Raw genomic sequence first — 9796 nt, 5'->3', positions numbered from 1 at the left:
GCAAGTGCTGTTAACTGCCGTTTATTTAGGACTTCAAAGTTGTGTATCTTTATAGAGACATGCTAAAAGATGTTTAAAATTTTACTGTAAATGATTCCATTTTTGTTAAAAGTGATCAATTCAAATACGTTCTTCGAGCGATCTACGTTTAAAGCACTTGAGATGTCTTCCTCACTCAATTCCAAGTACTTTGCATGACTTTTCCTAAATTTTCTAGCTGGCTGTTTTTGTTTGTTTTGTTTTTTTATAAGTAACTCCATTCTTTGCCATATATAAACAGAAACCTGAGTGAAAATGTAACCAAATCTGTAGAAAATGTAAAAGCAACCTTCTATTATATGAATGTAATTTAATTGCAGCTCTAAATTGAGATTTAAAGTAGTCTATATTTGTTTATATGTGGTCTAAATTTATAAAAATGGCTGTCAAAATTCAGAATTTATAGCATTTTAACTCTTAATATTTACTTAATTTTATTCGGCAAATTATTTTGATTCAATATATAACAGAATTATAGCTTAATTATCTGAGATTGCAGCTTTTTCGATCCAGATGATTCCGCAGGTGAATAATTGAGTTCCTTTCTGGAAATTGAGCTGGCTATTCAAGAATTTCTTTGAAACTTTATGAGAACGATTTTACTCATATATCACTGCACAGGCCAGAAAACTCCGCCCTCACAATATAAAAGCGGGATTGAGTTCTTATAGTTTAAATCTTTAACATAGTATTTTGAAATAAAAATATTCAAAATTTTAAAAAAGACCATAAAAACAATAAAATAAATACTTTAAGGCTTATAAAATTATGAGAAATTATTTATAAGTGAATATCCTCAAAAGTGATTTGAACGAAAGAAAATCGAAGAACGAATTGTAAGAACTGCTTCCAAACCGCAGTTAAGAGTTTATTCATAAGCCATTGGGGCGACCATTAAAATAAAATCGACGATTTCTGACGCGACAATGGCGGGTTTTACAGCATGACGACTACCCTAAGCACATTGCAAGAAATGTTAAGCGCAGAGAGTGAGAGGGTTGTGTAACATTTCAATAAAAATATTAAAATTTCTTCTTCGCAACTTCGTACTATAAAAAGTAGTACAAGTTACGAAGATGAAATATGCTCTTTTGTGGAGATATGCTCTTTTGTGGAGATATTAAACGCGTAAGCCATTCTTAGAACTTTTAAAGTCTACTAAAGAGGCTACCACGTGTTTTGATACTTGTTCATCGCACACAAAAAGTATTGTTGTTCTTGTGGCACGAGGCAACGAAATTCACTTTCAACTCATAAATTGCAGCATCTTGATGTTGGTTCTTTTAAGCCTCTACAAACATACTATCATCGATAGTATGATAAATGGCAAGGAAATCATCCTGGGAGAATCTTTATGGAATATCAGTTGTCAATAGTTTTCAAGAATACGCATATAAAAAAAATGTGACAGTAGAAATAGCTGTATCTGCTTTCAACAATGTGCCATTTGGTCTTCAACAAAAATTTCCGGAATCTGATTATACAATCGCAGAAACAATTGATGGACCACTGAGTATGTTGTATTATAGTATAGAAATTTTTTAAAAAATTTTATTGACAAAAAAAGAACAAATTAATATTATTTGTAACATGCCAAAATAAGGAATTATCAACGCAAATAAGTAAATACACAAATTATTAAAATTATTAAATATAACTGGTACATGGTCAAACATAACAATAGATATATCTTAACATAAATTACAACATCGATTTCGAACAACTTACTCCTGCCTGGAAAAGGAATCATCTACTCCTGGTGCATGTGAATTATCTACTGATTAGTTTTATTTTCTACTTTTTAGTTTTAACACTCTATTCAAAAGCACCAGTTAGGACTGGGGTTAAGAGAAAACGCTTTTTAGAGTTTTCTGGTATTCTTAGGAAAAAACAGGTTAAAAAAAAAGTGGAAAAATGGGCCAAAAAAGTAAAACTATTAAAAATAACTAAAAATTGCCCTTTTACCCTTTTCTTCATTTTTTTTCAAACATTTTAAATTCCTTTTAACTTTATGTTAAGAATTAAAAAATGTTTAAAAAATTGCTGATTCTAAAAGTACTAACCTAATTCATATTATAAGATCAATTTAAAATTTTACCTAAACAAATATGCAAATTTGTGCCCAACATTTTTACGTAAATTAAATGTAATTTGATTGGCAATTAATGGTAAATATTATTCATAAGTTTACAAATGGTGAAATTGATTGTAGATGTAATATCAATTGATATTAATTCAAAAGATAAACACCTTAAAATTTTAAACTTTTTCATCTTTGAAAACCTGCTGTTCTGTCTTGACTTATTGCCTAAAATGGAATAAATTAGGTGGCTATATTTATTTGTGTTTCTTTAAAAATTGATTTTATAAATTTTACTCTTTTGGATACTGAAGACATAATGTTATTGATAGGCATTTCTTGGGAATTAAAGAAAAAATCATTTTTAGAAGAAAAAAAGCTTTTGGTATATAAATTTGGGTATGTCTGAGTCCAATTCATAAAAAAAGGCGTGATTCATTTTATGTGAGTATGTCTATAAGAAATTTTGTAATTTTGGTGCTAGTCCGTACTCGGTGTATGTCTACGGATATATATCAATAAAAATTCGAAATTTAAGTCAAAAATAGCCATAAAAGCTTGGTAGAGTTAAATAAAATTCATTTAACGCAACCTACCCTATTATTAGTCTATCATTTGTCAACCTATTGTTTGTTAAGAGTTTGTTAAAGATCCAAGAGTTTATTGAAGATCTAAGAGAGATTGTTTTATAATATAGATGATATGTTATCAATAATTGTGATCAATGATCATAAAAGGAGTCAAATGGTACCAGGTTTTTGAAACATATTTACTGACATCATTAATATTAATTTACCTGTCATTGACATCCCAAAAGTAAGGAGAGTTCCAGAAACAGTTTCCAGTGCCCCTACAAAAAATATATTAGCCCTTAAAGCGCTCAGTTACACTAAAAACACTCAGTCTTTACTGAGTGACCGTAGATGTACGAAGCCACTATTCTGGCCATACGCAATATAAATTTTGGGAACATGAAAACACTACTCTCAGGAAAAATATCTTTTGATAAAAACCAGTTCGTTTAAGATTTCTATTTCTAGTTATGAGAATGAGACCGTAATGAGTTAAAACACTTCAAACTTGAGTTAAAACACTTTAAAATGAGAAATCACTAGGATCAAGTATGAAATAATATGATTGAATAAGCTAAATATGATTTGAGTATGACTTATTTTAAATTTCATGAAGTTTAAAATAATAATGCTGTGAGGGGCTTTACATAACTAAATAAATTTAAAAAAAAAAGTTTCAAAAATATAGCTAACAAAATATTTAAAACAATTTCACTAAATATATATTTTTTCAGAAACGCACAGAATTGAAAAATATATCACTCTTTTATTATTTTGTTAATAGAAATTTTGTTCTAAAAAAAATTGAGCAAGTTTTGATTTGTCATCGGTTGAGCATCAAGCATTTTAAAAAACAGCTGAGTAATCTCTGACTTCTGCAAACACATCTTGAACCTTCAGGAGTAAATAGATACCAATGAAACCTTTTCAAATTTTTTGTTCATTAGTGGTAAATCTGGTTCGTATAGATTTACTAGATTTCAGGACTAGAATAATTACTGGAACCTTATTTTTTCAAAGGGTTCCTTGTTTTATTAGATTAGACGGGAAGGAAATCTTCAATCTGACACGGGCATGCTAAAAATTCGATAAGAGTTGCAAGTGATATAAAGACTATGTATATAATTAGAAATATAATTCCTATTTTCAATTCTAATCTCCAATTGTTCAAATGGATTGCCACAATTGTGAACACGATGGAGCCGATTAAAAGGAGAGTTGAAATCATAATACTCTGAGATTGGATGACTATAAAACTGCCTGGATCCATGATTGTAGTTTTTAGTAACCATGGTAAACCCAAACAAAGCATATCAAATACGTTCGATCCAATAGCGTTTGATAAGGCCATATCAGCCATTCCTTGACGAGCAACAATAACTGATGCCATGACATCTGGTATGCTTGAGCCAGCAGCTAAAAACGTCATACCCATAATGCAATCAGGTATATCGAATGTGTCTCCAATTATAACAACCATCCAAACAAGAATATAAGAGAGAAATCCCATCCACATTACGGACATCGCAAAAGTTACTAAAAACCATTCAGACCAGCGCTTCTTGCAGCATGGTGGTATCGTGATATAGAATAAGATCATAACAGGAAAGCCTAACAACCACACAATTTTTGCAATGCAACCCTCTGGTATTTGCAACGGGGACTCTTGTTTATGCTCAAACTGTCCGAGATCGTCTATCACTGAGTTGTTACTTGATGCATCATGATTTTTTGGTGCGCCATCATTCTCCGGTGGCTTTAGTAAATCATCCATGGTTGTTTTTGAAGTCATTGTCATCATTTCTGAGTCTTCGTCCTCTAACTCACCACATAACTGTTTTGTAGTGTTATTAAAGACAGTTCCGAGTTCTTTGTTGAAATAGATAATTACTATGTAAAACATGTAAACCAATACGAACAAACACGCTTCATACCAATAAACGCGCCTATCGCGAATTGTTACTGCGAGCGATATTGTCCCGAGAATATAAACAAATGAATCTCTTAAGAGCGGCCATGGGGAAACCCGTGCGGGAATAGTTGTAACCATGGCACATATTGAAACAATAAACAACGTGTTAAATATTGTCGAACCAACCACAGTGCCCAACCCAACATCTCCAGCACTATCAGTGAAAAAAATCGAAACAATGGATATAAATAACGTTGGGGCTGACGATCCGATGGCCATAAAAGTTGCACCGGCGACATCTTTATCCATTTGAAGCCGCAAGCAAATGTGGTATAATGAAAGTACAAAATAGTCGTCACATACCACTGCTAATAGACCAAACATGTAAAACGTTACGGTTACATGAAAAATAATGCCACCTTTGTATCGTTGTTCCTGGGTCATAAAATCTGGAGGAAACTCATCCACCGCTCCTTTTGCTGGTTTGCATTTTTCTTTTAGACTAGGCTCGGTCTCGGATTTTTCGGTCTCGGATTCGGTTTCAGAAAGCTTTCTTGTAAGAAAACCTTGTTCTCCACCATTTTCTGTCAGGGAATGATTGTAGCGAATCAAGGCATAAACGCAGAATAAGAAAGCAATGAAAAGTTTTGCACCGAAATTTTGGTTGATCTTTAGTCGCAACCTCATGATGATAGCTCTGGAATTAGGTATTTAAACGTTGTGTGTTTTAATCCTCGTTACGATCATCCTCTTTAGATTCACCTTCTGGCCCCAAGCAAAAAATAAATAATCTAGAAAAAACACCAAATCTTCTTCGGCATTTTAAATGTTTGTTTTCTACCGAATTCGTTTAAAACTCACGCTTCAATGAGCGTGTACGCCTAACCCGAATCTATTCAACTCGATAATTACTAATTTGGTGAGTCTTCAGGAGTTGCTTGACTATAATGATTTATTCGCCACTATTTGCGCATCAGAAAATTGTCGTGTGTTTTCCTGTTTTTCTATTTAACGTCTGCTTTATTAATCGAAAGGGCCGTTTATAAATATATCATTTAAGATACAAATCACTTTGGAATCACTTCTTATTGTAATAATTCTCAAATCACAGTTCTTTAAAAATTAACCACTAAAACGTGCATAACGAAGCTGTTTTTCTGCAGAATTAATTTGTTTAAAATATTTTGTTTGGATTTTTGTCATATTTTTTTACAGCTACAATTACAGTTATATTGAGCATTCCCCGTTTCAAAAATTGAAACAGTGGCCGTGTGTTTTACAAACTCACCACTAACAAAATTTAACACGCGCAACTAATGGGTTTAATTTATTCCACGAAGCACAAAGTGTATTAAACAGGATTTCGGCTTGCGCTTTTCCCTATTAAAATATCATTTTAACTGAAAATTTGTTGAAATCTTTAGCTGCAGAGGACGTTATAAATTCACCATCACGGCTAATTAGTCTCTAATAGCTAAACACCAGAAACTACCTTAATATATGTCTATTCGAAGACGTTCAGTGAAATCGATCCCGAAAATAAAAATTTTTTTTCTTCTCTTTGTTTAATCCTAAAAAAGCAAGTTCTAAACAAATTTTAAAATGATCTTTTTATAGCAACAATACACGTTCAAAGTTTGTCCTTTGCCATCCGTTTGCTAGCAAGTTATTTACCTCATTTAACTATGCCTCGTTTATCTTCACAGAAAGATTACAGTCAGAAACCAAAGCTAAACTGAATATGTTTTGTATCATTAATTTATCCTAAAGTTCTGTTTTCCGATTGACTTTTAAACTGACTGGTGCGCTGTGAGCTTCTTTGCAAAAACCACAAAACTTTAAGGAAAAAAAGCATTTTAAACTACAAAAGTGAGAATAACCGATAGAGTTTTAGAATAATCAGAATATAAAAAATGCAAACATGCTGGTAAAGCATGGTGATATAGTACGAAATTTATTAGTTGCATTATCAGCAATAAAATTTCAAATCAATTTTAGCACCTTTAAACATATGATCCTGAAGGGACAAATTATTTGTGATGTCAGAGGCATTTCTTTAAAAATTGAGTGATATGTCGATTTCAATAACAATTTGCTGAAAAATCAAATGTGATATTTGAGGTTAAAAATCAAATTTAGTTCAACATTAAGGAGGATGAAGGTAAAGTTTTTCATTGCGGAATCTCTAATAAGCCAATCCCTAATATTGGATAATTTTATATCAGTAAACAGTGCAAGGTCTCTTTTCTTAATTTATAAAGTTAATAATTTGTTATAATATTTATTGTCAAAATTATAATCATAATTATCATAATTATCATAATTTTATTAGTAATTTCCAGTTCTTTTTTTTTTTTTTTGATTATTTGTTTTATATTTGTTTTATATTATTTTTGCATCTTTAAATTTTTTGGTCTTTCTGCCATTTAGCTGTTGTATAAAATTCCTGAGAGGAATATGTTTTAACAATTTTGTCTTCTTTCTTATTCTCTGTTCATGATGGTGCTTCTCAAAGTTTTTAATTGGGCCTTCCACTTTGGTTTTAATTAGCGATATTCTGAAAAAAAATTGCTATTCTAACACATTTTATTGTTGGATTAAAATCTTTTTCTAATTTGTACTTCTCCATTTGTTATGTAGCTGCATTTTCCTATGCAATATTTTCAGAAGAAAAACTTTAATATTAATTAGTTTCTAAGATAAATATCGTAAAATAAAGATTTTACAATGTCAATAAAAAGGCAAAACCTTTTTATACGAGAGATATTGTTGTTTTACTGAGGCTATTTTCGACATTTTTAAAGCAAATGACAAGCCGAAATTCGATTGTTAATTTAAAATTGCTTTTTAATGTGCGAAACTACCATTCAAGAAATTCTCCATCAAAATCAATTAATTATTTGTTGGTTTGATGAGTGTAAACGCAGACGTATGGCCACAGATGAGACTGAACACAAGGGAAGTTCAAATGAGATAACTACGCCAGAGAATATCTAAAAATGGCTCAAAATTTTATGTACAACTGTATAGTGCAGTTAGAGGGGATAGCTGAAACTCATTTTAAAATATCCAAAGACAGTGTATGCAGTATTTTGCAGGAATGGGCACGCGTGTGACAAAATAAAAAGGATTGATTGCGCTGGTGTGTCAAATGAATGAAACATGGATCCAACATTACTTTCTAGAATAAAGTCAGTAGTCAGCTGAGTTGAAAGCAGCGAGTGATAGACATCTAAAGTGGCCAAAGACAATGCTCTTGTTTTTTAGAATATTTGAGCCTTAATAATTATCAGTTCTTAGAATCTTAGATTAACCTGGGAAAAAGGAAAATCTATCCTTTACTTATTGAACTGATTGAAGGATAAATTCAAAAATAAACAGTTCTCTTTCATCAAGACAATGTTTACGATGGTAAAACTAAACGAATTAAAGTTCTGATTGCTTCCCACCCACCTTCTTCTCTGAATTCGTCCCCCAGCAACTATTTAGCATTTGCAAATCTCAAAAGAAGGCTTCAGGAAAAAAATTTGTTACTAAAAATGAAGTTTATTAGAAACATCGCGTTTTTTGGAGGTCTTGGCAAATAGTTCTACAAGAAAACCATGGAATGTTAGAAAAGTTTTGGAATGAATTAATCATTCTTCAAGGAGACTCTTGATTAAATAAAGTCAAACTTTGTAAAGAAAAAAATCGTTTTAGAAGGTCTTTCCCAGGACTTTTGACCAACAGAAAAAGTAATAACAAAGTTTAAACTTTTCCCCAAAGCTCACCACATTTTGCTTCTCGACTTTAAAAGATACAGATGGGTTGAATTAAACGTAATTACTAAAAAGTGGTGAACAAAATTTATTAGATACAAAGATAGTATCTAACAAATTTATTTAAAGTATATCCTGAAATAGGGACAGAGACTACAAAAACCAAAATCCTATATATTATGATTATTATTATTTTTATTATCTCTCTCTCTCTCTCTCTCTCTCTCTCTCTCTATATATATATATATATATATATATATATATATATATATATATATATATATATATATATATATATATATATATATATATATACATGATAAAATTTTTTTTAGGTTTTTGATTCCCTGTTTTACTTTAAAGTGGCTGTTTTTACGAGTTTCAAACCTTTGCAAATTTTTATTTAAAAAAATCTACTATTATTCCTTATTAATCTCTAGTTGTTTTTACATGTGACTCTACACGACAAAACCAGACAGCTTGCTTAATTTATAAAATGGATTTAAATCGGGTTAAAAGCCAGACAATCTTTTATTTATCAATTTTGGCTTTTTTTTTCAGAAACATCAATAAAATTATTATTCTATAAGTTTGCTATAAATAATTTTTAAAGAAATAAGTTAAATATGTAAAAAACTATATTTAAAATACATATAAAGAATTAAAACATTGTGTTATCGACCTCCGTTATTGACAAATTCATATAATTGAGCTTTGTCGTTGTCGTTTTATTTTTAAAAAAAACCGCTAAAAAAAGAACTTTTTATAAGCTAAAATTATTTGATCAGTATGTATATATGTATGTATGTATGTATGTATGTATGTATGTATGTATGTATGTATGTATGTATGTATGTATATATATATATATATATATATATATATTGCGATGTATAAAAATAGTAAAAAATAATAACTAAAATAACCTAATGCTTCCGCAAACAGTTACCCGAATATTTTTATTTTCAAAAATTACAAAGCGACGGATTTTTAAATAATTTTAAGGGGGTGAATTATAAAAAGAAACAACGCAATCGTTAATTAGTTTTATTGCTTTTTAAACGAAAACCAACTTAAAATGCTTATGATTACTGATTGGAAAAACTTTTCTTATAAGTTGTTACTGTTTTAAAAAGCTTAGAAATAACTTTTTCTAATTATATAATTTGAATTAGTTTTTTGATAATTCGTCTGGTTTTGTTGTAAAGGCTCACATAAAAAAATGAATGTTTATCATAAAATTCCGTCGAAAATCCTTAAGAAGTTATTTAAAAAGTGACTAAAAAAATTGTTTTGTGCGCCACTTTTTTAACGTGTTTTCTCTTGAATAACAAAGGAAAACGACTTAATAATTTCTTATTTTGCGCGACAGGTTTTCGGAGCGTGATACATTTATAGAAAACTTCGCGAGCATTCGTTTTTCACGAGGAGCAAA

At 30.3% G+C, this 9796-nt stretch overlaps 1 pseudogene across 1 annotated transcript; it reads right to left on the bottom strand.

Moving 5' to 3' along the window:
* Nucleotides 1–3272: 3272 nt before the first annotated feature.
* Nucleotides 3273–5432, bottom strand: LOC149878779 (sodium/potassium/calcium exchanger 5 pseudogene; annotated as a pseudogene). Its single transcript, XR_016446981.1, has one exon. The product of XR_016446981.1 is annotated as a sodium/potassium/calcium exchanger 5 pseudogene (transcript).
* Between the last annotated feature and the right edge of the window lie 4364 nt (nt 5433–9796).

Source organism: Hydra viridissima, unplaced genomic scaffold (genome assembly GCF_058129835.1).
Source record: "Hydra viridissima isolate aposymbiotic clone 2 unplaced genomic scaffold, HvirCarnegie_v1 scaffold_14, whole genome shotgun sequence".
NCBI classification, from domain to species: Eukaryota; Metazoa; Cnidaria; class Hydrozoa; order Anthoathecata; family Hydridae; genus Hydra; species Hydra viridissima.
Note: the sequence above shows the minus strand (reverse complement) of the source record. Positions and strands in the feature narration are given on the sequence as shown.